This window comes from Aegilops tauschii, chromosome 4 (genome assembly GCF_002575655.3).
Source record: "Aegilops tauschii subsp. strangulata cultivar AL8/78 chromosome 4, Aet v6.0, whole genome shotgun sequence".
NCBI classification, from domain to species: domain Eukaryota; kingdom Viridiplantae; phylum Streptophyta; class Magnoliopsida; order Poales; family Poaceae; genus Aegilops; species Aegilops tauschii.
Window position 1 is genome coordinate 251,634,116 of NC_053038.3, and position 25,139 is coordinate 251,659,254.

Consider the following 25,139-nt stretch of genomic DNA (forward strand, 5'->3'; position numbering starts at 1 on the left):
CTTTACCAAACATATCGTTGATGCTTTCATGCAATCTTATGAAGAAAAACTTGAGTTGGAAGTTTATATTCCTAGAAAACTCTATGATGAGTGGGAACTTACTATTAAAATTAAAATTAAAGATCATGAATGCTATGCTTTGTGTGATTTGGGTGCTAGTGTTTCCACGATTCCAAAAACTTTGTGTGATTTGCTAGGTTTCCTTGATTTTCATGATTGCTCTTTAAACTTGCACCTTGCAGATTCCACTATTAAGAAACCTATGGGAAGAATTAATGATGTTCTTATTGTTGCAAATAGGAACTATGTGCCCGTAGATTTTATTGTTCTTGATATAGATTGCAATCCTTCATGTCCTATTATTCTTGGTAGACCTTTCCTTAGAACGATTGGTGCAATTATTGATATGAAGGAAGGGAATATTAGATTCCAATTTCCATTAAAGAAAGGCATGGAACACTTCCCAAGGAAGAAAATAAAATTACCATATGAATCTATTATGAGAGCCACTTATGGATTGCCTACCAAAGATGGCACTACCTAGATCTATTCTTGCTTCTATGCCTAGCTAGGGGCGTTAAACGATAGCGCTTGTTGGGAGGCAACCCAATTTTAGTTTTAGTTTTTTGCTTTTTGCTTCTTTTTAGGAATAAATATTTGTTCTAGCCTCTGGTTAGATGTGTTTTTATGTTTCAATTAGTGTTTGTGCCAAGTTAAACCTATAGGATCTTCTTGGATGATAGTTATTTGATCTTGCAGAAAATTCCAGAAACTTTCTATTCACGAAAATAATTGTTAAAAATCACCAGAACGTGATAAAATATTGATTCGAATTGCTGCTGATCAATAAACAAATTGTCTAGGTCATCCTATTTTGGCTGATGTTTTGGAGTTCCAGAAGTTTGCGTTAGTTACAGATTACTACAAACTGTTCTGTTTTTGACAGATTCTGTTTTTCATGTGTTGTTTTCTTATTTTGATGAATCTATGGCTAGTAAAAGATTTTATAAACAATAGAGAAGTTGGAATACAGTAGGTTTAACACCAATATAAATAAATAATGAGTTCATTACAGTACCTTGAAGTGGTCTTTTGTTTTCTTTCGCTAACGGAGCTCACGAGATTTTCTGCTGAGTTTTGTGTTGTGAAGTTTTCAAGTTTTGGGTGAAAGATTTGATGGATTATGAAAAAAGGAGTGGCAAGAGCCTAAGATTGGGGATGCCCATGGCACCCCAAGATAATCTAAGGACACCTAAAAGCCAAAGCTTGGGGATGCCCCGGAAGGCATCCCCTATTTCGTCTACTTCCATCGGTAACTTTACTTGGAGCTATATTTTTATTCACCACATGATATGTGTTTTGCTTGGAGCGTCTTGTATGATTTGAGTCTTTGCTTTTTAGTTTACCACAATAATCCTTGCTGTACACACCTTTTGAGAGAGACACACATGATTCCGAAATTATTATAATACTCTATGTGCTTCACTTATATCTTTTGAGTTATATAGTTTTTGCTCTTGTACTTCACTTATATCTTTTAGAGCACGGTGGTGGATTTGTTTTACAGAAACTATTGATATCTCATGCTTCACTTAGATTATTTTGAGAGTCTTAAACAGCATGGTAATTTGATTAAATAATCCTAATATGCTTGGTATTCAAGAATAGTAAAAACTTTCTTATGAGTGTTTTGAATACTAAGAGAAGTTTGATGCTTGATGATTGTTTTGAGACATGGAGGTAGTGATATTAAAGTTGTGCTAGTTGAGTAGTTGTGGATTTTGAAATACTTGTGTTGAAGTTTGCAAGTCCCGTAGCATGCACGTATGGTAAACGTTATGTAACAAATTTGAAACATGAGGTGTTCTTTGATTGTCCTCCTTATGAGTGGCGGTCGGGGACGAGCGATGATCTTTTCCTACCAATCTACCCCCCTAGGAGCATGCGCGTAGTGCTTGGTTTTTGATAACTTGTAGATTTTTGCAATAAGTATGTGATTTCTTTATGACTAATGTTGAGTCCATGGATTATACGCACTCTCACCTTTCCATCATTGCTAGCCTCTTCGGTACCGTGCATTGCCCTTTCTCACATTGAGAGTTGGTGCAAACTTCGCCGGTGCATCCAAACCCCGTGATATGATACACTCTTTCACACATAAAACTCCTTATATCTTCCTCAAAACAGCCACCATACCTACCTATTATGGCATTTCCATAGTCATTCCAATATATATTGCCATGCAACTTTCCACCGTTCCGTTTATCATGACACGTTCATCATTGTCATATTGCTTTGCATGATCATGTAGTTGACATAGTATTTGTGGCAAAGCCACCGTTCATAATTCTTTCATACATGTCGCTCTTGGTTCATTGCATATCCCGGTACACCGCTGGAGGCATTCATATAGAGTCATACTTTGTTCTAGTATCGAGTTGTAATCATTGAGTTGTAAATAAATAGAAGTGTGATGATCATCATTTTCTAGATCATTGTCCCAAGTGAGGAATAAAAAAGAGAGAGAGAAAGGCCATAAAAAAAGAGAAGGCCCAAAAAAATGAGAGAAAAAGAGAGAAAGGACAATGTTACTATCCTTTTACCACACTTGTGCTTCAAAGTAGCACAATAATCTTCATGATAGAGAGTCTCTTGTTTTGTCACTTTCATATACTAGTGGGAATTTTTCATTATAGAACTTGGCTTGTATATTCCAACAATGGGCCTCCTCAAGTGCCCTAGGTCTTTGTGAGCAAGCAAGTTGGATGCACACCCACTTAGTTTCTTTTGTTGAGCTTTCATATAATTATAGCTCTAGTGCATCCGTTGCATGGCAATCCCTACTCCTTGCATTAACATCAATCCATGGGCATCTCCATAGCTCATTGATTAGCCTCGTTGATCTGAGACTTTCTCCTTTTTTTGTCTTCTCCACATAACCCCCATCATTATATTCTATTCCACCCATAGTGCTATATCCATGGCTCACGCCATGTATTGCGTGAAAGTTGAAAAAGTTTGAGATTACTAAAGTATGAAACAATTGCTTGGCTTGTCATCGGGGTTGTGCATGATGAGAGCATTCTTGTGTGACAAAAATGGAGCATGACTAAACTATATGATTTTGTAGGGATGAACTTTCTTTGGCCATGTTATTTTGAGAGGACATAATTGCTTAGTTAGTATGCTTGAAGTATTATTATTTTTATGTCAATATTGAACTCTTATCTTGAGTCTTTCGGATCTGAATATTCATACCACAATTAAGAAGAATTACATTAAAATTATAACAAGTAGCATTCCACATCAAAAATTCTGTTTTTATCTTTACCTACTCGAGGACGAGCAGGAATTAAGCTTGGGGATGCTTGATATGTCTCCAACGTATCTATAATTTTTGATTGCTCCATGCTATATTATCTTCTATTTTGGACCTTATTGGGCTTTATTATAAACTTTTATATTATTTTTGGGACTAACCTATTAACTGGAGGCCCAGCCCAGAATTGCTGTTTTTTCCCTATTTCAGAGTTTCATAGAAAAAGAATATCAAACGGAGTCCAAACGGAATGAAACCTTCGGGAACGTGATTTTTGGAACGAACATGATCCAGAGGACTTGGACCCTACGTCAAGAAAGCTACCAAGAAGCAACAAGGTAGGGGGCGCCTACCCCCCTGGGCGCGCCCTCCACCCTCGTGGGCCCCATGTTGCTCCAACGACGTACTCCTTCCTCCTATATATACCTACGTACCCCCAAACGATCAGAGACGGAGCCAAAAACCTAATTCCACTACCGCAACCTTCTGTACCCGTGAGATCCCATCTTGGGGCCTGTTCCGGAGCTCCGCCGGAGGGGGCATCGATCACGGAGGGCTTCTACATCAACACCATAGCCTCCCCGATGAAGTGTGAGTAGTTTACCTCAGACCTTCGGGTCCATAGTTAATAGCTAGATGACTTCTTCTCTCTTTTTGGATCTCAATACAATGTTCTCCCCCTCTCTTGTGGAGATCTATTCGATGTAATCTTTTTTTGCGGTGTGTTTGTTGAGACCGATGAATTGTGGGTTTATGATCAAGTTTATCTATGAACAATATTCGAATCTTCTGAATTCTTTTATGTATGATTGGTTATCTTTGCAAGTCTTTTCGAATTATCAGTTTGGTTTGGCCTACTAGATTGATCTTTTTTGCAATGGGAGAAGTGCTTAGCTTTGGGTTCAATCTTGCGGTGTCCTTTCCTAGTGACAGTAGGGGCAGCAAGGCACGTATTGTATTCTTGCCATCGAGGATAACAAGATGGGGTTTATGTCATATTGCATGAGTTTATCCCTCTACATCATGTCATCTTGCTTAAAGCGTTACTCTGTTCTTATGAACTTAATACTCTAGATGCATGCTGGATAGCGGTCGATGTGTGGAGTAATAGTAGTAGATGCAGGCAGGAGTCGGTCTACTTGTTTCGGACGTGATGCCTATATACATGATCATGCCTAGATATACTCATAACAATGCTCAATTCTGTCAATTGCTCAACAGTAATTTGTTCACCCACCGTAAATACTTATGCTCTCGAGAGAAGCCACTAGTGAAACCTATGGACCCCGGGTCTATTTTCCATCATATTAGTCTTCCAACACTTAGCAATATCCGTTGCCTTTTATTTTATTTTGCATCTTTATCACAAAAATACCAAAAATATTATCTTATCATATCTATCAGATGTCACTCTCGTAAGTGACCGTGTAGGGATTGACAACCCCTTATCGTGTTGGTTGCGAGGATTTATTTGTTTGTGTAGGTGCGAGGGACTCGTGTGTAGCCTCCTACTGGATTTATACCTTGGTTCTTAAAAACTGAGGGAAATACTTACGCTATTTTGCTGTATCACCCTTTTCTCTTCAAGGGAAACCAACGCAGTGCTCAAGAGGTAGCAAGAAGGATTTCTGGCGCCGTTGCCGGGGAGGTCTACGCAAAAGTCAACATAGCAAGTACCCATCACAAACCCTTATCTTCCGTATTACATTATTTGCCATTTGCCTCTCGTTTTCCTCTCCCCCACTTCACCCTTGCTGTTTTATTCGCCCTCTCTTTTTCGTTCGCCTCTTTTTCGCTTGCTTCTTGTTTGCTCGTGTGTTGGGTTGCTTGTTTGTCACAATGGCTCTGCCTAAATTTGGTGATCTTCACCTTAAAAGATTGGAAGAGATCGAAGGCAATGTCTGGAGTTTTATGGTCTTACAGTTTGAGCATAATAATTTCTTTAGAAACAAGCTTAAGGAGCAAAAAAGCTTTATGAGTTATATGAATAAAGAGCTCGATGATATGTCTAAAGAATTTGATGGTTTGAGATCCCAAATTGCTCATCTTGAGAAGTTAATAGCTGAAATATCGAATAAGCAGGCTACCTTAGTTAATAAGATGGCCGCTAAGACGGGAAAACTTTGAAAATAAAGGTGAAGATCTAAAGGTTATTGATGTGTCCCCTATTAAATCTTTGTTTTGCAATATGAATCTTGATAATGATGGGACTGAATATGATCCACCTTTACCTAGAAGGCGTTCCAGAAATTCGGAGTTTTTAGATCTTGATGCTAAAATTGATAAAAGTGGGATTGAAGGGATCAAAATATTAGATATTAATGAACCCACTATTTTGGATTTTAAGAAATTTAATTATGATAATTGCTCTTTGATAGATTGTATTTTTTTTTTACAATCCGTGCTAAATTCTCCTCATGCTTATAGTCAAAATAAAGCCTTACCAAACATATCATTGATGTTTTCATGTAATCTTATCAAGAAAAACTTGAGTTGGAATTTTTTTTATTCTCATAATACAAACTTTCCTAACCTTTTCAGATTTTCCTAAGTTACAACGGGCAGGAACCGATCGCGGGTTATCAATTAATAAATTTCAGTTTTATGGCAATCAATTCCACATCCTAACTTTCGCATGATCTCTGCCTTCAGTCGGTAGTCGTTTCGTTTTGTTACATCGATCAAAGGAAGCCGACAGTCGACCGAAGGAAATCCCCCGCCATCAAAGGAAGTCAACCCCACTCCCGAGTCCCGACCCCATCTCTCGTTTCCCCTTCCCACTCTCCCGATTCAGATCCAGATCCCTTCTCCTGCGTCAGCTCCCTCCTCTGTACCCAGCTGCTGCACCAAACCTTTCTCTCCCTTCCATATCGGGCGAGGATCCCCTTGGACGCCCTCGTCTTTGTCCCTTCCCTTCATCTCCCTCTACCGCCAACCAGCGCCACGATCCTCTCCCTATCACCATCAGCAGGTGCCGAGCAGCTCGTCTTTGATGGATCTTGGCCGGGAAGTGGTGGAGCATGACCCGACGATGACGAGCACTGCGGCCTCAAGCTCAACTCCAGCCTGGGGACAACGGCGACGTGCTCACTGCCGGTGACAACAACTACGTGCTCAGCCCAACTGCCTCTACATCAAGAAGATCCGTCGCCGCGGGCTTCGCCCCCCTCTCCCTTCAACACCGCGAGTTGAGGAGGAGCACCATCACCTCGGCTGTCTACTCGCAGATGAAGTACGTAACGTGGCCATGGTACGTGATCCATATCAGTGGTAAATTTTATGAATACAATAGGCATATACATTACAGAGTGTCGTGTACTTGGACCATTCATCCACAAAAAACCATGTATACATTACAGAGCATCGGGCTTCTTTGAGATTAATACTGTAAATCACGGAGCATGCTTTCATATATGTCATAGATGCAATCCTTAGCACCATATGAATCATCAGTTATAAGATATTATATTGATGTGATCGTGATGGCAGTGGCCAGCATCGGTGGATCGGAGGGCAATGGTGAGGGTTGCGATTCGTTCTTCGTTGGCTAGGACGATATTTGAATCTTGGAACAGAGGAAGACACAAGTTGGTCTGTCCAACTACGGCCTGTGAATTTTCTGTACAGGTAAAGTTTTCTGTTTGTTTTTCTCATTTTGTGTCTTGATTTATACACAAAGCTAAGTCAACAACTTGATGTGAAACTGTGTATGTGTACACCTAGATAACTTACTAGACCTTGCTAACACGACCACTTATGTTAAACTGAAGTGTAATCAGGTTGGCTGGCTTTTCTGTACGTGTATGCTTACTTACCTTGCTTTACGTGATTATCTATTGCCAGCCATAGAAAGGTTCTGAATTTGAATTTTGTGAACTTCAGTTCATATTGAAATTTTTATCCACATAGTTTTGTATGGATAATGTGTTTGGCGTTTAAACGAACAGAATTACAATTCATAGAAATTGCGAGGCATGGAAAGGATTCGATCTTGGTCATTTTTCTATTCTTTAAATGGTGATAAACTATAGCTGAAAACCTGTACAAACAAGAAGCACAAATTACAAAATGTTCCTTCCAGGCCATAACCCCTGCATGTTACAAGCCCCTCACGTCTTTGCCAATGACCATGAGGTTCACGCACTTCGGTTGGTTAAGCTACAATGATCTTTCACGTTAAATTTTCAACTAAAGAAAATCCAGGCGACAATTCCATGTTTATTAGTTTGTATCTTCATATGGTGACTTGTAAAAGTAACCAACAAGGTTTTTATTTCCAGACGAGGTAGAGAAGTGCGTTCATCCTGGACTACTCATGACCAATTTGATGGGGCGCTCCTTTGCTCTGATGAGTTAGATCTCCAGTTAATTCTTTCTTCTGAATGCATTTTTTTAATTTGCCTGATACAGAGATCATGATGTGTGTGGCTCCATCGCCGACGGTGGTCCCGACACGCAGCCATAGGAATGGATAATAGACAAGCCAACAGGTAATCCATTCTGTACAATGACATCATTGCATGCGTGTAGCTGCAAATTAAAGAAATGATTTTTTGATTGTATCAGGTGCATCTGTCTAGAGCCATATTTGTCCAATAGGTTATTTATTCCTTTGATTTCTGTTCATCCAAGACTGGATAAACATTTTGATCCCATCTTTGTGCAATTACACAAACCAAACAAGGAAAAGATGTTTCCATTTTTTTCATAACATATTTATCTTTATGATGCCAAAAACCCTTCTATACTTGCTGTCATTTAGTTTTTCCTTGCATCTCTATTCTGAAAGTGCATGGATAGTGAGAGCTCAATCTAGAATTCCTGATTCTAATGAAAGCTGGTAGCTTGGAGCAATTTTAGACGAACCTTTCGTACTAAAAGATGTCAGATGGACCTAAACTCATAGGTTTCTGTTACTCACTTATCATACAGTTTAGTTTCAAAGATTTCTGTTGTTGGCATGGAGGGATTGACCAGATACAACAAATGGCAGGAATTAAAGAGACATGGATTCATGTTTTTTACCCATTCCTGAGCCATTTACACCTTTAAGTGAAAGGTGTTAGCATAATCTTGCACTACATGCTTATGTCCTATCAATTTTTAAATGCAAGGTTTTGGGATCTGATATGGAAAAGTGGGTCAAATGTTGAGAGGACAAAATGTAATTAGGAAATAGTTTGTGGATATGTGGCGAGTTTTATTTCATTGCGACATATTTCAGTTTTGGACATGTGGGGATGTGTGTGAGTTGAGTTCTGAGGAGCATTTTTCCCATGTTGACAACATGCAGGGAAAGCAGGTGTGGAGAACACACGATCTTGCCGATGTGAGTGCCCTTGTCTAATAAATTGCTTAAATCAGAGGACAATTGATGGTACATCACGGAGCACAAGGGTTAAGAAGTACATGAGGCTACAATGATGAGAACTATGACGAGGAGATGATAAGAATTGTACATTGATTTTTTTTCTTATCAAAGAAATACATAGTTGCTGTTGCATTTGAATATCATTTTTATTAGTAGAACTATTGAGCTTTACTAAGTGATTTGCATCTGACTGTTACAGGGGAGGCCACTAATGAGAGATAACCTGGCCATTGAATGGCATGCGATCAAGACATACACAAGGGCTATGTGGAGCAAACACAAGTCATGTCCTGAAGGTATGATCTTGCGCGCTTTGCCCACTGTTTATGTGTATGCAGCAGAATATATCAGTTTGTGTGAGTGAGTGAACTTACTTCAGTGATAAATATTGGCAGGTGTTGTACTTCATACATGGGAAGTAAATCCGTACAAAGCATATAATGAAGAGATCGACAAGGAAGATTACAACATAGGAACCGTTGGCATATAACCCCTCCTACATGCACTTGAATGTGCATAAAGCTTGTTCGGCTTGGGTTTCTAGGCTGTCTACACCTTCTGCTAGGGCCTTCCTTATGGATGATGGTGTAAACTTGTTTCGAGCAAAGATACAAAAAGTGGGTCAAAAGAGTATCATATTACATGAGATCACTTGCTATGAAGCTAGGTGTTACAGTCAGACGTAATGTCAACAACATGAATGCATTCTTTGGAGGACCGATGGTTGCTATAGCGTCTGATATTGTGTGGGTTATGAATATTGTTCCTGATAAAAAAAAACTGTGGTCACTTGGAGTAATATATGACATGGGCCTGATTGGAGTTTATCATGACTGGTAAGTATGGATACTTTATTTTCTTATCCTATACAAATTAAGAAAGGAAAGACATCAGTGGTGGCAGCGATGTCATGGAAAGGAGAGTAGGTCGAGGTTATTAGATGTTAGGGTGAGTGTTGTGCCGTCTGGTGATCGAGCGAGATAGTGAATTATTACTTTTCTTAAGATCAGAAAAAAAGGATTGTATGTTTGCATATTTTATAGCGAAAAGCGCCTCTTTGCTATGACAGAAATGTCACATACTTATTTATATAATGATAAATATCACCAATGTTTTTATGGCATCGGTTATAGTGATGATATCCATGTAACGTCCGCGCCACAACATTATATCATGGCGTCCATATTTTTGGCATGTGACGTCCGCCATATGCACATGGCATCCCCATGTCATCCATGTGACGTGATATTCATCGCAATGTCTAAATCGGGACGCCATGGATGGGTGGCTTTGGTCTCCCGTGCCTAGGAATAGGAAAATTGGCGCGCGCGGGTGTCGACCATGTGTGGGAAGGAAACGGGGATCGGGCGGGAAAGGAAAAGATATGTTCAGAGGTGAAGAGAGGGAGTGAGTGGGAGAGAGACAGAGAGAGGCGGCCATGGCGCGGGAAATTAGCCGCGTACCTCACCGGCAACCACCCAACGACATAAGCTCCAGCCTCCGCACCACCTTCCCTCCACCCCCGCCACGATCCCCTCCTTGCTTGACCCCTTTTCCCTCCTCCTGCCAGCCCCCTTTTCTCTCAAGGTTCAGCTCGTGCTTGAACTCCAGATACGTGCATCAGGGCATCAGATCAGCAACGTATGCTACCTCTCCCCTCCCCTCTCTCCTTCACCCTATTCTCCCCCTACCTCTGCCAGTTTGCTCGAAAAAAAACAATCAGTATTTATCACTATAGGAATGAAAACTATATGTCACCGTGTTTAACTAATTTTTTATTAATATAATTGTTTAATCAAAATATTCAATATATTTTTATTCCGTGGCAACCCACGGAAATTAGTCGGTGGTTATAAATCATAATCATATGAAGTGAGCTTGAATACAATCTAAATATGTCTATTTTATGTGATGTAAACTACAAATTATTTGACTAATTATATGCAAAGTATGCATTTTTACATTCAAATTATGCCTTGTAGTTTTGAATGCAGGCATTATTTGGTTTTCACTGCTTGTTTGTGGTTAGAGAAATGTTATATTTGCCGTAGTCGAATAACACAAATTTTGATGTTGCACTATGTGCATCTTTCAATATTTGTAATACATGCCATCTCTCAAGAATGGTGAGAAACATACAATATGTCATTTCTCGTATTACACGGGGGCCATTTCAGGTATTGTCTAAAGTTTAAGAAAGAGGGTCTGCAATGGTACGACTTTTGAACTGTCAATAATGCTAGAGCAAGGGTGAATGAAGGGAATGAAAACTTTGCTAAACAATAAAATAAGAATAGAGCGAAAGCTCAACTGACTAATCACTACCAAAAAATATCAAAAGAATCTTTTAAATCATTGAAAAGTTATAATGTGTGGAAGTATAAGATTTTGAAATAGTGACCAGGCACGGCGGCAAGCATGAAGATGGAGGGCACAGTTGGGGGGGGGGATGCCACTCTGTATTCTGGCAATGATTTGTCACTACGTGAATGGAAAGACGTCTTCATATTCGACACACAGTTTAAATTATTTGATCACTTTGTTATTCCATTATTCCATGGCAACACACTGGCAGTGAGAAGCCGTGGTGGAGAGAGGTTGTGATGGTGTGTGGGGGGTGGGGGTGGGGGGTAACCTAGGGAATGAGATGTCACTATGAGCGATGTGCTTTGGAGTGTGTTGTGCGGTGAGAGAGTGAATCACTTTTTTTCAACTAGAGGATACCCCAGACAGTGCGGCGGGAACCTATTGATGAAAATTTGTGTTTGATACCATATGACTTGTTATTTTATTATGTAGAGAAAAATATTTATTTAATATAAGTAGAATAGTAGAATGGAAAACATTTGTCAATGCATGGTTGAATGTTGTGGTGGTTCTTTCTTCATGCATGGTTGCATGTTAATGTGGGACTTATTCCATCCATAATTCTATGCTGAGGTGGTATGCTTGCATGGTGAGATAAATAATTTGTAATAGATTTTTAGTTGGATCATCGCTTTATATGTATACTTCGTCAATTTTCTGTTTTGTTATCAAATTACATTGTAAGTGAAGTGGACTTCAATTATTATACAATTGTGTCTGTGTTATATTGTCTCTAGATGTGAAATTTAACATGCATTATCTTTATATAACTCTTGCAAAATATTTCAAGAGCCCGTGGCAACGCACGGGCATTCTACTAGTATGCTTGGTATTCAACAATAGTAAAACTTTCTTATGAGTGTTTTGAATACTAAGAGAAGTTTGATGCTTGATGATTGTTTTGAGACATGGAGGTAGTGATATTAAAGTTGTGCTAGTTGAGTAGTTGTGAATTTGAGAAATACTTGTGTTGAAGTTTGCAAGTCCCGTAGCATGCACGTATGGTAAACGTTATGTAACAAATTTGAAACATGAGGTGTTCTTTGATTGTCCTCCTTATGAGTGGCGGTCGGGGACGAGCGATGGTCTTTTCCTACCAATCTACCCCCCTAGGAGCATGCACTTAGTGCTTGGTTTTTGATAACTTGTAGATTTTTGCAATAAGTATGTGATTTCTTTATGACTAATGTTGAGTCCATGGATTATACGCACTCTCACCTTTCCATCATTGCTAGCCTCTTCGGTACCGTGCATTGCCCTTTCTCACATTGAGAGTTGGTGTAAACTTCGCCGGTGCATCCAAACCCCATGATATGATACGCTCTTTCACACATAAACCTCCTTATATCTTCCTCAAAACAGCCACCATACCTACCTATTATGGCACTTCCATAGCCATTCCAAGATATATTGCCATGCAACTTTCCACCGTTCCGTTTATCATGACACGTTCATCATTGTCATATTGCTTTGCATGATCATGTAGTTGACATAGTATTTGTGGCAAAGCCACCGTTCATAATTCTTTCATACATGTCACTCTTGGTTCATTGCATATCCCGGTACACCGCCGGAGGCATTCATATAGAGTCATACTTTGTTCTAGTATCGAGTTGTAATCATTGAGTTATAATAAATAGAAGTGTGATGATCATCATTTTCTAGAGCATTGTCCTAAGTGAGAGAAATGCCATAAAAAAAGAGAAGGCCCAAAAAAATGAGAGAAAAAGAGAGAAAGGACAATGTTACTATCCTTTTACCACACTTGTGCTTCAAAGTAGCACAATAATCTTCATGATAGAGAGTCTCTTGTTTTGTCACTTTCATATACTAGTGGGAATTTTTCATTATAGAACTTGGCTTGTATATTCCAACAATGGGCCTCCTCAAGTGCCCTAGGTCTTCGTGAGCAAGCAAGTTGGATGCACACCCACTTAGTTTCTTTTGTTGAGCTTTCATATATTTATAGCTCTAGTGCATCCGTTGCATGGCAATCCCTACTCCTTGCATTAACATCAATCGATGGGCATCTCCATAGCTTATTGATTAGCCTCGTTGATGTGAGACTTTCTCCTTTTTTGTCTTCTCCACATAACCCCCATCATTATATTCTATTCCACCCATAGTGCTATATCCATGGCTCACGCTCATGTATTGCATGAAGGTTGAAAAAGTTTGAGATTCCTAAGTATGAAACAATTGCTTGGCTTGTCATCGGGGTTGTGCATGATGAGAGCATTCTTGTGTGACAAAAATGGAGCATGACTAAACTATATGATTTTGTAGTTATGAACTTTCTTTGGCCATGTTATTTGAGAGGACATAATTGCTTAGTTAGTATGCTTGAAGTATTATTATTTTTATGTCAATATTGAACTTTTATCTTGAGTCTTTTGGATCTGAATATTCATACCACAATTAAGAAGAATTACATTGAAATTATGCCAAGTAGCATTCCACATCAAAAATTCTGTTTTTATCATTTGCCTACTCGAGGACGAGCAGGAATTAAGCTTGGGGATGCTTGATACATCTCCAACGTATCTATAATTTTTGATTGCTCCATGCTATATTATCTTCTATTTTGGACATTATTGGGCTTTATTATACACTTCTATATTATTTTTGGGACTAACCTATTAACCGGAGGCCCAGCCCAGAATTGCTGTTTTTTGCCTATTTCAGAGTTTCGCAGAAAAAGAATATCAAACGGAGTCCAAACGGAATGAAACCTTCGGGAACGTGATTTTTGAAACGAACATGATCCAGAGGACTTGGACCCTACGTCAAGAAAGCTACCAGGAAGCCATGAGGTAGGGGGCGCCCTACCCCCCTGGGCGTGCCCTCCACCCTCGTGGGCCCCATGTTGCTCCAACGACGTACTCCTTCCTCCTATATATACCTACGTACCCCCAAACGATCAGAGACGGAGCCAAAAACCTAATTCCACCGCCACAACCTTCTGTACCCATGAGATCCCATCTTGGAGCCTGTTCCGGAGCTCCGCCGGAGGGGGCATCGATCACGGAGGGCTTCTACATCAACACCATAGCCTCTCCGATGAAGTGTGAGTAGTTTACCTCAGACCTTCGGGTCCATAGTTATTAGCTAGATGGCTTCATCTCTCTTTTTGGATCTCAATACAATGTTCTCCCCCTCTCTTGTTGAGATCTATTCGAGGTAATCTTCTTTTGCGGTGTGTTTGTTGAGACCGATGAATTGTGGGTTTATGATCAAGTTTATCTATGAACAATATTTGAATCTTCTGAATTCTTTTATGTATGATTGGTTATCTTTGCAAGTCTCTTCGAATTATCGGTTTGGTTTGGCCTACTAGATTGATCTTTCTTGCAATGGGAGAAGTGCTTAGCTTTGGGTTCAATCTTGCAGTGTCCTTTCCCAATGACAGTAGGGGCAGCAAGGCACGTATTGTATTCTTGCCATCGAGGATAACAAGATGGGGTTTATATCATATTGCATGAGTTTATCCCTCTACATCATGTCATCTTGCTTAAAGCGTTACTCTGTTCTTATGAACTTAATACTCTAGATGCATGCTGGATAGCGGTCGATGTGTGGAGTAATAGTTGAGGATGCAGGCAGGAGTCGGTCTACTTGTTTCAGACGTGATGCCTATATACATGATCATGCCTAGATATACTCATAACTATGCTCAATTCTGTCAATTGCTCAACATTAATTTGTTCACCCACCGTAAATACTTATGCTCTCGAGAGAAGCCACTAGTGAAACCTATGGCCCCCGGGTCTATTTACCATCATATTAATCTTCCAACACTTAGCTATTTCCGTTGCCTTTTATTTTATTTTGCATCTTATCATATCTATCAGATCTCACTCTCGTAAGTGATCGTGTAGGGATTGACAACCCCTTATCACGTTGGTTGCGAGGATTTATTTGTTTGTGTAGGTGCGAGGGACTCGTGTGTAGCCTCCTGCTGGATTGATACCTTGGTTCTCAAAAACTGAGGGAAATACTTATGCTACTTTGCTGCATCACCCTTTCCTCTTCAAGGGAAAACCAACGCAGTGCTCAAGAGGTAGCAACGGCCCATAAATTATTTGGGCCATTTGTAGTCGGGCCTGAGTTTTGGCCTTTAACGGCCCATGCTCTTCATGGTCCAATACTAGCCCGGTTTCTCTTTTGGCCTGCTAAAGGCCCACAACACAGTTGGGCCATTTATAGTACGACCTGACTTTCGGCCTCTTAGCGGCCCATGCTCTTCATGGTCCAGTACGAGCCCGCTGTCTCTTTCGGCCTGCTAAAGGCCCACAGTATAGTTGGGCCATATGTAGCCTGACCTTAGTAACGGCCAGTTAGCGGCCCATGAAATCAAATGTGCCCACCTGTTGCCCGCTTTGATGTCGGCCTGTTAACGACCTAGGAGGTAAGAGGGTTGACCATTATCTTTCGGCCTGGTAACGACCCATTAACTTAATGGGCCCACTAAAGTTCGTACATGTCTTTAGGCCCAATTAGATAATTTGAGCCCATTACGACGAGCAATTATGCACAGGACCAAAACCGATCAGGCAAAGGTACGATATACAGGAAAAACGTTGCACATCCAGCATATATTACAGGAAATTACATCCACTGGGCAATCAAAGATTGATGCCAGTGCAAATAAATGTACAGAACCTAACGATCTACAACATCACAATCTGCAACCTCAACGCGGATGACGCCCATAAGCATGTGGGCAAGTTCTTGCTGCTTTGCTACACTGTCTATGAAAACATTGATCAGTTGTTGTTGCGCACGAATGTGCAGCTCTGATTCCACCACCATTTCCATCATTGCTTCAGCCATTAATTGGTTCACAAACATACATTTTTTCCGTTGCATTCGAGACAGAGGAAACTGAACAGATTCAGATGGCGATTTTGGCAGGCTTGTATTATTGATAGTGGAGAGTGTCTCGACCACTGCATCATAACATAAATTAGGAGGGGAACCGAACAGATTAATCATGAGTTATTGCCATATTACCTGGCCTAGATTTATTGGAAAGAAACAATGGGGTTGCCTTGCTATTTTCGGAGTTTGTCTTCTTATCTTCAGCAGCTTGCACCAAATTAAAACACTAGCATTGCTATCATTGGCCAGGTCAGATAATAGGAAAGCAACATTGACACAACGAACGTTTGGGCAACCAGACCACACCAGCCTACACCAAATTAACACAATATGGCACATCTATCATCAGCCAGGTAAGGTAATACGAAAGCAACATTGACACAATGAATGAATGGGCAACCAGAGCAGCACTACAATTCAGTAATGTGCATGATATGAGATAGTACACTCATGCAGCTCAGTATGCAAAACTACCAGGCAGTTTTCCTTACAAAAATCAACATTGTCGCCTTTAACATTTTGCTACAACTGAATTTAGATCAGATAAAGGTTGGATTCACACCGATTAACAAAATACATGCTGATGTAAAAATATTGTGATATATAGCAGGTACTTACATCAGCATTGGAGCACAGAGAATTCACGCAAGATACTTTCCTCGAATACGATCCCAATGGAGGGAATCTTCTATCGTTTAACCTTATTTTCTAAAAGAGAGATGGGTAAGAAACATTTAGAAAATATGATCAGAATGCTATAAAATTTCATGATGCGAGGATACGCACACGCTTCTTAGAATGGAGTTGACATATTTTTGCTGGACTGGAGAGGACTAGTTCTTTGGCCACTGGAATCTGCTTATTATCAGTGGGAGTTGGGTTTCTCCGTGCTGGAGCAGTATCTATGAAAACTGGAGTTGGTTTATTATCTCCTGGCGTTTGGATCTTTTGCAAAGACCTGGTTGTAACCCTTCAGATTCTAACATAGCCGTCTTCCCCTTGCATGCCTTATATAGAAGAATGGTGCTTCAATTATAAAACATGCTACAGTAGAGATGGAATAGGTACCGAAGAATAGAAAGGCATGACATATTGACATGTATTCCCTCCATCCGGAAATAATGGATGGGTCTAGGAGTATTTTAGTTCTAGATACATCTAGTTTTATCCATTTTTGCGACATGTAATCCGGATGGAGGGAGTATGATGTAAGAGCTAGGGATACGACAGGACAACAGTGTAAAAAACACTACTTGAATGTAAAACTATATGCTAGCAGAATACATTACAGAAAAACACTAAGGCAACATATGTGTGTATGATTGGGAAACTAAAATGGCATTGCAAGAGACCACTAGAACAGCACTTCAATGTAAAAAAGAACATGGTATGGTAGACAGATGAAGTACATCCTGATGAATAACAATGCATAAGATATTGAGAAGCATGATGTCCAAACTAAGCAGATGGCATTGCGATAGAGTAGAATGACAATACTTGAATTTGAAAACATGTTATCATTAATGGAATAGGTACTGAAAAACAGGAAAGCATGCCATATTTACATGCATGCTCAGTAGGCGAAGCACAAGGCATTGCAATAGAGTAGATGCACTCTAGGACACTATATGCATGCTGTACCCGAGGGAGTCCTGGATTAGGGGGTCCTCGGACAGCCGGACTATATACTTTAGCCGGACTGTTGGACTATGAAGATACAAGATTGAAGACTTCGTCCCATGTCCGGATGGGACTCTCTTTGGCGTGGAAGGCAAGCTTGGCAATATGGATATGTAGATCTCCTCCCTTGTAACCGACTCTGTGTAACCCTAGCCCCCTCTGGTGTCTATATAAACCGGAGGGTTTGGTCCGTAGGACAACAACAATCATACCATAGGCTAGCTTCTAGGGTTTAGCCTCTACGATCTCGTGGTAGATCAACTCTTGTAATACTCATATCATCAAGATCAATCAAGCAGGAAGTAGGGTATTACCTCCATCGAGAGGGCCCGAACCTGGGTAAACATTGTGTCCCCTGCCTCCTGTTACCATCCGCCTTAGACGCACAGTTCGGGACCCCCTACCCGAGATCTGCCGGTTTTGACACCGACATTGGTGCTTTCATTGAGAGTTCCACTGTGTCGTCACCACAAGGCATGATGGTGTTGGAAATATGCCCTAGAGGCAATAATAAAATGGTTATTATTATATTTCCTTGTTCATGATAATTGTCTATTGTTCATGCTATAATTGTGTTATCTGGAAATCGCAATACATGTGTGAATACATAGACCACAACATGTCCCTAGTGAGCCTCTAGTTGACTAGCTCGTTGATCAACAGATAGTCATGGTTTCCTGACTATGGACATTGGATGTCATTGATAACGGGATCACATCATTAGGAGAATGATGTGATGGACAAGACCCAATCCTAAGCATAGCACAAGATCGTGTAGTTCGTTTGCTAGAGCTTTTCCAAATGTCAAGTATCATTTCCTTAGACCATGAGATTGTGCAACTCCTGGATACCATAGGAGCGCTTTGGGTGTGCCAAACGTCACAACGTAACTGGGTGGCTATAAAGGTGCACTACGGGTATCTTCGAAAGTGTCTGTTGGGTTGGCACGAATCGAGACTGGGATTTGTCACTCCATATGACGGAGAGGTATCTCTGGGCCCACTCGGTAATGCATCATCATAATGAGCTCAATGTGACCAAGTGTTTGTTCACGGGATCATGCATTACGGTACGAGTAAAGTGACTTGCCGGTAACGAGATTGAACAAGGTATTGGGATACCGACGATCGAATCTCGGGCAAGTAACGTACCGATTGACAAAGGGAATTGTATACGGGATTGATTGAATCCTCGACTTCGTGGTTCATCCGATGAGATCATCGTGGAACATGTGGGAGCCAACATGGGTATCCAGATCCCGCTGTTGGTTAATGACCGGAGAGTCGTCTCGGTCATGTCTGCATGTCTCCCGAACCCGTAGGGTCTACACACTTAAGGTTCGGTGACGCTAGGGTTGTAGAGATACTAGTATGTGGTAACCCGAAAGTTGTTCGGAGTCCCGGATGAGATCCCGGACGTCGCGAGGAGTTCCGGAATGGTCTGGAGGTGAAGAATTATATATAGGAAGTCCAGTTTCGGCCACCGGGAAAGTTTCGGGGGTCACCGGTATTGTACCGGGACCACCGGAAGGGTCCCGGGGGTCCACCGGGTGGGGCCACCTATCCCGGAGGGCCCCATGGGCTGAAGTGGGGAAGGGAACCAGCCCCTGGTGGGCTGGTGCGCCCCCTTGGGCCTCCCCTGCGCCTAGGGTTGGAAACCCTAGGGGTGGGTGGCGCCCCACTTGACTTGGGGGGCAAGTCCCCCCCCCTTGGCCGCCACCCCCCTTGAGATGGGATCTCTGGGGGCCGGCACCCCCCTGGACCCCTATTTAAAGAGGGGGGAGGGAGGGCAGCCGCACCCAAGCCCTGGCGCCTCCCTCTCCTTCCCGTGACACATCTCCCTCCTCCCGCAGCACTTGGCGAAGCCCTGTTGGAATCCCGCTACTTCCACCACCACGCCGTCGTGCTGCTGGATCTCCATCAACCTCTCCTCCCCCCTTGCTGGATCAAGAAGGAGGAGACATCGCTGCTCCGTACGTGTGTTGAACGCGGAGGTGCCGTCCGTTCGGCGCTCGGTCATCGGTGATTTGGATCACGACGAGTACGACTCCATCAACCCCGTTCACTTGAACGCTTCCGCTCGCGATCTACAAGGGTATGTAGATGCACTCTTTTCCCTCTCGTTGCTAGAAGACTCCATAGATTGTTCTTGGTGATGCGTAGAAAATTTTAATTTCTGCAACGATCCCCAACAGTGGTATTAGAGCCAGGTTTATGCGTAGTTTCTATGAACGAGTAGAACACAAACTTGTTGTGGGCGTAGATGTTGTCAATTTTCTTGCCACTACTAGTCTTATCTTGTTTCGGCGGCATCATGGGATGAAGCGGCCTGGACCGACCTTACACGTACGCTTACGTGAGACAGGTTCCACCGACTGACATGCACTAGTTGCATAAGGTGGCTAGCGGGTGTCTGTCTCTCCCACTTTAGTCGGAACGGATTCGATGAAAAGGGTCCTTATGAAGGGTAAATAGAAATTGGCATATCACGTTGTGGTTTTGGCGTAGGTAAGAAACGTTCTTGCTAAGAAACCTATAGCAGCCACGTAAAAACTTGCAACAACAATTAGAGGACGTCTAACTTGTTTTTGCAGCATATGCCTTGTGATGTGATATGGCCAAAAGGATGTGATGAATGAAATATATGTGATGTATGAGATTGATCATGTTCTTGTAATAGGAATCACGACTTGCATGTCGATGAGTATGACAACCGGCAGGAGCCATAGGAGTTGTCTTTATTTTTGTATGACCTGCGTGTCATTGAACAACGCCATGTAAACTACTTTACTTTATTGCTAAACACGTTAGCCATAGAAGTAGAAGTAATCGTTGGCGTGACAACTTCATGAAGACACGATGATGGAGATCAAAAGGAGCAAAATGATATTGGCCATATCATGTCACTATTTGATTGCATGTGATGTTTATCATGTTTCACATCTTATTTGCTTAGAACGACGGTAGCTTAAATAAGATGATCCCTCGCAATAATTTCAAGAAAGTGTTCCCCCCTAACTGTGCACCGTTGCGAAGGTTCGTTGTTTCAAAGCACCACGTGATGATCGGGTGTGATAGATTCTAACGTTCGAATACAACGGGTGTAAGCCAGATTTACACACGCAATGCACTTAGGTTGACTTGACGAGCCTAGCATGTACAGACATGGCCTCGGAACACGGAAGACCGAAAGGTCGAGCATGAGTCGTATAGAAGATACGATCAACATGAAGATGTTCACCGATGTTGACTAGTCCGTCTCACGTGATGATCGGACACGGCCTAGTTGACTCGGATCATGTTTCACTTAGATGACTAGAGGGATGTCTATCTGAGTGGGAGTTCATTGAATAATTTGATTAGATGAACTTAATTATCATGAACTTAGTCTAAAATCTTTACAATATGTCTTGTAGATCAAATGGCCCACGCTAATGTTGCCCTCAACTTCAACGCGTTCCTAGAGAAAACCAAGCTGAAAGATGATGGCAGCAACTATACGGACTGGGTCCGGAACCTGAGGATCATCCTCATAGCTGCCAAGAAAGATTATGTCCTAGAAGCACCTCTAGGTGACGCACCCATCCCAGAGAACCAAGACGTTATGAACGCTTGGCAGCAGCGTGCTGATGATTACTCCCTCGTTCAGTGCGGCATGCTTTACAGCTTAGAACCGGGGCTCCAAAAGCGTTTTGAGCAACACAGAGCATATGAGATGTTCGAAGAGCTGAAAATGGTTTTCCAAGCTCATGCCCGGGTCGAGAGATATGAAGTCTCCGACAAGTTCTTCAGTTGTAAGATGGAGGAAAATAGTTCTGTCAGTGAGCACATACTCAAAATGTCTGGGTTACACAACCGCTTGTCTCAGCTGGGAGTTAATCTCCCGGATGACGCGGTCATTGACAGAATCCTTCAGTCGCTTCCACCGAGCTACAAGAGCTTTGTGATGAACTTCAATATGCAGGGGATGGAAAAGACCATTCCTGAGGTATATTCAATGCTGAAATCAGCGGAGGTGGAGATCAAAAAGGAACATCAAGTGTTGATGGTGAATAAAACCACTAAGTTCAAGAAAGGCAAGGGTAAGAAGAACTTCAAGAAGGACGGCAAGGGAGTTGCCGTGCCCGGTAAGCCAGTTGCTGGGAAGAAGCCAAAGAATGGACCCAAGCCTGAGACTGAGTGCTTTTATTGCAAGGGAAGTGGTCACTGGAAGCGGAACTGCCCCAAGTACTTAGCGGACAAGAAGGTCGGCAACACCAAAGGTATATGTGATATACATGTTATTGATGTGTACCTTACCAGCACTCGTAGTAGCTCCTGGGTATTTGATACCGGTGCGGTTGCTCATATTTGTAACTCAAAGCAGGAGCTGCGGAATAAACGGAGACTGGCAAAGGACGAGGTGACGATGCGCGTCGGGAATGGTTCCAAGGTCGATGTGATCGCCGTCGGCACGCTACCTCTACATTTACCTACGGGATTAGTTTTAAACCTCAATAATTGTTATTTAGTGCCAGCTTTGAGCATGAACATTGTATCAGGATCTCGTTTAATTCGAGATGGCTACTCATTTAAATCCGAGAATAATGGTTGTTCTATTTATATGAGAGATATGTTATATGGTCATGCCCCGCTGGTTAATGGTTTATGCTTAATGAATCTCGAACGTAGTGTTACACATATTCATAGTGTGAATACCAAAAGATGTAAGGTTGATAATGATAGTCCCACATACTTGTGGCACTGCCGTCTTGGTCACATTGGTGTCAAGCGCATGAAGAAGCTCCATGCTGATGGACTTTTAGAGTCTCTTGATTACGAATCATTTGACACGTGCGAACCATGCCTCATGGGTAAGATGACTAAGACTCCGTTCTCCAGAACAATGGAGCGAGCAACCAACTTATTGGAAATCATACATACTGATGTGTGCGGTCCAATGAGTGTTGAGGCTCGCGGTGGCTATCGTTATGTTCTCACTCTCACAGATGACTTGAGTAGATATGGGTATGTCTACCTAATGAAACACAAGTCTGAGACCTTTGAAAAGTTCAAGGAATTTCAGAGTGAGGTTGAGAATCAACGTGACAGGAAAATAAAGTTCTTACGATCAGATCGTGGAGGGGAATATTTGAGTCACGAATTTGGCACACACTTAAGGAAATGTGGAATAGTTTCACAACTCACGCCGCCTGGAACACCTCAGCGAAATGGTGTGTCCGAACGTCGTAATCGCACTCTATTGGATATGGTGCGATCTATGATGTCTCTTACCGATCTGCCGCTCTCATTTTGGGGCTATGCTTTAGAGACTGCCGCATTCACTTTAAATAGGGCTCCGTCGAAATCCGTTGAGAAGACACCGTATGAATTATGGTTTGGGAAGAAACCTAAGCTGTCGTTTCTTAAAGTTTGGGGATGCGATGCTTATGTCAAGAAACTTCAACCTGAAAAGCTCGAACCCAAGTCGGAAAAATGCGTCTTCATAGGATACCCTAAGGAAACCATTGGGTATACCTTCTACCTCAGATCCGAAGGCAAGATCTTCGTTGCCAAGAATAGGTCCTTTCTGGAGAAAGAGTTTCTCTCGAAAGAAGTAAGTGGGAGGAAAGTGGAACTTGATGAAGTACTACCTCTTGAACCGAAAAGTAGCGCAGCTCAGGAAGATGTTCCTGTGGTGCCTGCACTGACTAGAGAGGAAGCTAATGATGATGATCAAGGTACTTCGGATCAAGTTAGTACTGAACTTCGTAGGTCCACAAGGACACGTTCCGCACCAGAGTGGTACGGCAACCCTGTCATGGAAATCATGTTGTTGGACAATGGTGAACCTTCGAACTATGAAGAAGCAATGGCGGGCCCAGATTCCGACAAATGGCTAGAAGCCATGAAATCTGAGATAGGATCCATGCATGAAAATGAAGTATGGACTTTGACTGACTTGCCCGATGATCGGCGAGCCATAGAAAATAAATGGATCTTTAAGAAGAAGACAGACGCGGATGGTAATGTGACCATCTATAAAGCTCGACTTGTCGCTAAGGGTTATCGACAAGTTCAAGGGGTTGACTACGAGGAGACTTTCTCACCCGTAGCGAAGCTGAAGTCCGTCCGAATCATGTTAGCAATTGCCGCATACTATGATTATGAGATATGGCAGATGGACGTCAAAACGGCATTCCTTAACGGCTTTCTTAAGGAAGAATTGTATATGATGCAGCCGGAAGGTTTTGTCGATCCTAAGAACGCTAACAAGGTATGCAAGCTCCAGCGCTCCATCTATGGGCTGGTGCAAGCATCTCGGAGTTGGAACATTCGATTTGATGAGATGATCAAAGCGTTTGGGTTTACACAGACTTATGGAGAAGCCTGTGTTTACAAGAAAGTGAGTGGGATCTCTGTAGCATTTCTCATATTATATGTGGATGACATATTGTTGATGGGAAATGATATAGAATTCTTGGGAAGCATAAAGGCCTACTTGAACAAGTGTTTTTCAATGAAGGACCTTGGAGAAGCTGCTTATATATTAGGCATCAAGATCTATAGAGATAGATCAAGACGCCTCATTGGTCTTTCACAAAGTACGTACCTTGACAAGATATTGAAGAAGTTCAATATGGATCAGTCCAAGAAGGGGTTCTTACCTATATTGCAAGGTGTGCAATTGAGCACGGCTCAATGCCCGACCACGGCAGAAGATAGAGAAAAGATGAGTGTCATCCCCTATGCCTCGGCCATAGGGTCTATTATGTATGCCATGCTGTGTACCAGACCTGATGTAAACCTTGCCGTAAGTTTGGTAGGAAGGTACCAAAGTAATCCCGGCATGGAACACTGGACAGCGGTCAAGAATATCCTGAAGTACCTGAAGAGGACTAAGGATATGTTTCTCGTTTATGGAGGTGACGAAGAGCTCGTCGTAAAGGGTTACGTCGATGCTAGCTTCGACACAGATCTGGATGACTCTAAGTCACAAACCGGATACGTGTATATTTTGAATGGTGGGGCAGTAAGCTGGTGCAGTTGCAAGCAAAGCGTTGTGGCGGGATCTACATGTGAAGTGGAATACATGGCGGCCTCAGAGGCAGCACAAGAAGCAATCTAGGTGAAGGAGTTCGTTACCGACCTAGGAGTTATTCCCAATGCGTCGGGCCCGATGACTCTCTTCTGTGACAACACTGGAGCTATTGCCCTTGCCAAGGAGCCCAGGTTTCACAGGAAGACCAGGCATATCAAGCGTCGCTTCAACTCCATTCGTGAAAGTGTTCAAAATGGAGACATAGATATTTGTAAAGTACATACGGACCTGAATGTAGCAGATCCGTTGACTAAACCTCTCCCTAGAGCAAAACATGATCAACACCAGAACTCTATGGGTGTTCGATTCATCACAATGTAACTGGATTATTGATTCTAGTGCAAGTGGGAGACTGTTCGAAATATGCCCTAGAGGCAATAATAAAATGGTTATTATTATATTTCCTTGTTCATGATAATTGTCTATTGTTCATGCTATAAT

At 41.9% G+C, this 25,139-nt stretch overlaps 1 protein-coding gene and 1 long non-coding RNA gene across 2 annotated transcripts in view; one reads left to right on the forward strand and one right to left on the reverse strand.

The window, feature by feature from the left end:
- LOC141021803 (uncharacterized) overlaps positions 1 to 25,139 on the reverse strand; it is a 303,418-nt gene that overhangs the window by 168,529 nt on the left and 109,750 nt on the right. The gene's annotated exons all lie outside the window — the stretch shown is intronic.
- Positions 6,016 to 9,517, forward strand: LOC109758860 (uncharacterized). Its single transcript, XR_002231916.4, has 6 exons — positions 6,016 to 6,569; positions 6,809 to 6,946; positions 7,730 to 7,809; positions 8,613 to 8,774; positions 8,890 to 8,986; positions 9,086 to 9,517. It is a non-coding gene; the product is annotated as an uncharacterized lncRNA (long non-coding RNA).